The sequence below is a fragment of the Micropterus dolomieu genome, linkage group LG22 (genome assembly GCF_021292245.1).
Source record: "Micropterus dolomieu isolate WLL.071019.BEF.003 ecotype Adirondacks linkage group LG22, ASM2129224v1, whole genome shotgun sequence".
Taxonomy (NCBI): domain Eukaryota; kingdom Metazoa; phylum Chordata; class Actinopteri; order Centrarchiformes; family Centrarchidae; genus Micropterus; species Micropterus dolomieu.
In genome coordinates this window covers 33,833,925-33,839,167 of record NC_060171.1, presented here as the reverse complement: position 1 = coordinate 33,839,167, position 5,243 = coordinate 33,833,925, and the positions used below count along the sequence as shown (strand labels likewise).

The 5,243-nt window shown below is 40.1% G+C and overlaps 1 protein-coding gene and 1 long non-coding RNA gene across 2 annotated transcripts in view; one reads left to right on the top strand and one right to left on the bottom strand.

Moving 5' to 3' along the window:
* LOC123962517 (cytosolic carboxypeptidase 4) overlaps window positions 1-5,243 on the bottom strand; it is a 206,071-nt gene that overhangs the window by 111,152 nt on the left and 89,676 nt on the right. The gene's annotated exons all lie outside the window — the stretch shown is intronic.
* LOC123962518 lies at window positions 995-3,087 on the top strand. The gene is made up of 2 exons (XR_006822966.1): window positions 995-1,184; window positions 2,493-3,087. It is a non-coding gene; the product is annotated as an uncharacterized LOC123962518 (long non-coding RNA).

The following is a 5,243-nucleotide window of genomic DNA, read 5'->3' as shown; positions in this document are numbered from 1 at the left end:
CCTCCATGCACGCCAAAGTTAGTCATGGAGTTCCTCAAGGATCTGTCCTCGGACCAATCCTCTTCACTTTATATATGCTTCCTTTAGGCAATATTATCAGGAAATATTCCATAAGCTTTCATTGTTATGCAGATGATACTCAGTTATATCTATCGATCAAACCAGATGAAACTCATCAGTTAGCTAAACTTCAAATGTGCCTTCAGGATGTTAAAACCTGGATGACCTGTAATTTTCTAATGTTAAACTCAGATAAAACTGAAGTTATTGTTCTGGGGCTTAAGCACCTCCGTCACGCATTATCTAAAGATATAGTTTCCCTTGATGGGATCGCCCTGGCCTCCAGCACCACTGTGAGGAATCTTGGAGTTATCTTTGATCAGGACATGTCGTTTAAGTCTCACATTAAGCAAATTTCAAGGACCGCCTTTTTTCACCTACGTAATATTGCGAAAATCAGGAACATCCTGTCTAAAAATGATGCAGAAAAACTAGTCCATGCATTTGTTACTTCTAGGCTGGATTACTGCAATTCTTTTTTATCAGGCTGCTCGAAAAAGTCCATTAAGACTCTTCAGCTGATCCAGAATGCTGCAGCACGTGTTCTGACAGGAACCAGGAAAAGAGATCATATTTCTCCTGTTTTAGCTTCTTTGCATTGGCTTCCAGTAAAATCCAGAATAGAATTTAAAATCATTCTTCTCACCTACAAAGCTCTTAATGGTCAGGCACCATCTTATCTTAAAGAGCTCATAGTGTCACACTCTGCCTGTCTGCCATGCTGTGTTTTGCACTTTTGTATTTAGTTAGCGTTATTTTGGTCTGTTGGGTTTTGGGGGTCTGTCTTGTCTGTCGTCTAGTATTCAGTAACCCTTGTCATGTCTGTTACCCCAGTGATCCCTCTGCATGTCTGTCTCTGTTTTCCCCTGCTCTCTCTTTCTCTCTCTGCCTCGTTAGCCTCATGTCTTTCACCTGTGTTGCTCCCGCCCTGCTCGTTAGTCCTTGTGTATATATACCTGGTGTTTCTGTCTTGTCTTTGTTGGGTTATTGTATGCTGTCCCCCTGTGTTGCAGTGTGTTCTTGTGTCGGCAGCCTCACTTGTTGTGTTTCCCTGCTTGTTATTGGATGTTGGATTTCTGTTGGGCAACCTTTGTTTTTGGACTCTGTCATCAGCCACTCAGTTTGTAAGTTTGCTCGCCTTTGTTTGTTTATTAAAACCCCTTGAACTATACCTGCACTATCCGTGTCCTGCATTTGGGTCCTACTACCTGCCTCCACACGACAAACTGTGACACATAGTACCTTACTACCCCACCAGAGCACTGCGCTCCCAGAATGCAGGGTTACTTGTGGTTCCTAGAGTCTCCAAAAGTAGACTAGGAGCCAGAGCGTTCAGCTATCAAGCTCCTCTCCTGTGGAACCAGGTTCCAGTTTGGGTTCAGGAGGCAGACACCATCTCCACATTTAAGAGTAGGCTTAAGACTTTCCTCTTTGATAAAGCTTATAGTAAGGGCTGGCTCAGGTGAGTCCTGAACCATCCCTTAGTTATGCTGCTATAGGCCTAGACTGCCGGGGGATTTCCCACTATGCACTGAGCTCCTCTCTCCTCTACTTTCTCTCCCTCTGTATGCAACCAGTATGTATGCAGCAACTTCTCCCCTTTCTGGTAGTCTTGTGCTTTCTCGTCCCTCTCCTCTCTCCTCCTATCACTTCCTGCAGGTGTTTCTGGCTCTGGAGCTGTGGAGTCTGGATCTGTGGTTCTGCACGAAGTTTCTGCCTCTTAAAAGGAAGTTTTTCCTTGCCTCTGTCTCCTAGTGCTGCTCTTGGTGGGAACTGTTGGGCTTCTGTAAATAGCATCATAGAGTACGTCTAGACCTGCTCTTTTATGAAAAGCGCTGTGAGATAACTGTTGTTGTGATTTGGCGCTATATAAATAAAACTGAATAGAACTACAGAATGAATTGCCATGAAATTGTGCAGACATTCATGGTTCCCAGAGGATGACTTTTCCTCTATGGCTGACATTTTTGATTTAGAGTGGAAAAGTCTTGATGAAAGTATTGGATGGATTGTCATGAAATGATTTCATTCATATCCCCCTCAGGAGGAATTGTAGTAACTTTTTTCTTGCTTCCTACTTTTTATGGCTGTTTATAAGGCTATTTATAGTGTCAGTGCACACAGACCTGTCCAATCCTTCTAAGGTGTACCTAGATGTTAGAGGGGAGGGATGCTGGGTCTGTTGGTTAAAGTGTAATTTCTCAAACAGTAATGTTTTTATAATCTTCAATCTTAAAATTGCAGGTGAAAACAAACTTTAAATTTTTAGCTTCTTGGCCTTCCCTATAATAGGCCCTGGGTAATTAGTTCCACTATTGCCACCACTGTGAAGCTCCTGTATTTAGGCCCTACCTTACATGAGTAGTAGTGAATAAATGAATAATGCAGTTTCCACTTTCATTTTTTATTGACTTATCTCTTGTCTCCATTAGGCTCCTTTAACCACCCAGGACAGCGTACTTGGCATGCTCAGTGTGATGTCATCACTCAGCAACAAAGATTGTGGGATGCTTGTGGACTGGCAAGGAAACACTATCCCCTGGTAGCAACCACACCAGACCTACCGACTAAACACAGCAACAGCCACCTTTGTTTGACATCTGAGAGTCAAATTAAAAGCTTTTTAGCAACATGTTGTCTCTAACTTCTCATTGGACAATTTGGCTGAAAAACATGCTAGTCACATTTTGAAATGGATATTTTATACCATTTATTTAAACATATCCTAGCATAATATTTACATTTACTCATTTGGCAGACTACTTGATTTTATGTTCAGTGGTTATATCCATTATAAACACAACTGCCAATGTGTCTTTGTTTTCCTCATTTAAAAACTAAATGTTGCATTACATCTGACTTTCACATCTTGGTACATTAACAGAAAGGTTCTGATTTTTTGAAGTCCACCTTAAAGCAACATTATGTAAGATTTGTTTTTTGTGTGATGTGGCATCCCTACCTCAGAGTGTAATTCACTCCTGTAATAAAGATCCTTAGGAGCTTCTAAGGAGCTGTACACGTGCATTTGTTATGACTACATTATTTATGATCAAAAACTAGCAAGTCAACACATTTACTCATGTTACTGTAATTGAGTAGCTTTTTAAGTAGTTTTCTAATCTAATTTTACTTATGTTTTATTTTAATTATTGTACTTCGCTACATTTTAAATCACAGCTGTTACTGAGTAAAAGAAACTTCACCTTTTGCAGCTCTAACGGGATAGGCTATGTAGCAGCGGATCAATAACGTAATGCAGAGTAGAGGCCAGCCAGAATTAAAAATGAATTATCATTAAATGACTAGGCTAGGCGATTTTTTTATTTTTTTTTCTGGAAATGTCAGAGAACAGATGTGGGAGAGATTCTGAATGTGCAGAATACCTGCTGAAACACTTGAGCTATTAAAGTCCAGGAGTTTATAACTGAATTAAAATGAATTCATTTATCACTGAGGTGAAAAAGGTCCCATAGGCCTATTAAGAGGTTATTTCCCCGGTCTCTTCACAACTCTTTGCTGCTGCTTATAGCTGAAGAGCATTACGCTGTTGTCATGATAATTCCAATGTTACGTAGCGCAGTCGCAGGCACAGCGAGCCCGGAGTGACAGAGACGCCGATGACCCTGTTACAAGTCAGTGTACCATCAAAATGATTTTTAATTTGTTATTTTAAGAGAAAATTACTACGTAATGTTGCTTTAATAAAAGGCTCACATATGTGTTACTGTGTAGAGAGTTAAAGTTCGGAGTAATCATTCGCCTTGTTCTAAAGTTCAGCTGAAGCTGAAATGAGGTTTCAGCAGTCTGAGTTAGACAAATCAAGTAGGTATTTTCCAGTCGATTAAGTAAGAATTTCTCTTTTTTGTTCCATCACAAAATGTCTCTGCTGAACTGTGGCCGAGGGATACATGGTACACAAGCAATAAACCTACACACATCTGTCCAACTCTTAGCTTCAGCAATCTGAAAATATTTACACATTTTGTCCTCCATTTCTTACAGTGTAGTCCCATTCTGAAGTAATCACTTCACCCTGGAAGTTACATGTGCTGAAACCAAAAGGGAGAAATTTACGAGATCTGCATTGATTCAATGTAATACTATTAGTTCTCTGTCTACATAGAGACAACAAACACCCGGTTGGTAATAATTTTTCTGTTAAAACCTCCTTCTTATCTAACTTACAAACATGAACACACATCTTGTCCTGCCTCTTAATGTGTGAATGAGTCAATTAGTGTAAAGTGCTTTGAGCAGTCAGAAGCCTAGAAAGGCACTATACAAGTACAGACCATTTACCATTTAGCAAAATCGGGTATTCCTCGATCAGAAGAAAAACAAAATCTGGCCTACATAATTTCTAGATCACCTCATACCTAAGTCATATCATCCCCTTCTGTTGGTTTTAGGAGTTTTTCAATAAGCTGTTCTTTGATGTATGGTCAAAAGAACCTGCCAGCTAATGCTTCTTCTACTGCTGTAATGGAAAAGCAGCCAATTGTTATACCGTATCCTGTTTCTTTGAGACAATGAGGCAACTGTCAATATCATTAACAAAGGGCCCTCAATAGATTTGTGGGCATCTGTGTCTCGTAACTCGTAAAAGCTCATATTCCTGACATGCCCCCCATTATTTAAGTTTGAATACAACTATTCAAACTAGATTCAACACAACACTGCAACCTACTATATACAGTGGGGGAAATAAGTATTTGACCCCTTGCTGATTTTGCAGGTTTGCCCACTTACAAAGAATGCAACGATCTATAATTTTAATCATATGTACATTCTAACAGTGAAAGACAGAATCCCAAAGAAAATCACATCATATGAATTCATTAAAATTGATAACCATCTGATGAGGAAAAACAAGTATATGACCCCCTACCAAACAGCAAGTATTCTGGCTCCTACAAGCCAGTTAGTCTTTCTTTAAGACACAGCCCCAATCCCAACCAATTATCTACATCAAATACACCTGCCTCACCTCGTTACCTGTATAAAAGACACCTGTCAACACCCAAACAACCAGCATCCAACATCACCACCATGGGCAAGACCAAAGAGCTTTCTACGGACATCAGGGACAAGATTGTTGATCTGCACAAGGCTGGGATGGGCTACAAGAGAATCGGAAAGCAACTTGGAGAGAAAAGATCAACTGTCGGTGCAGTTATCAG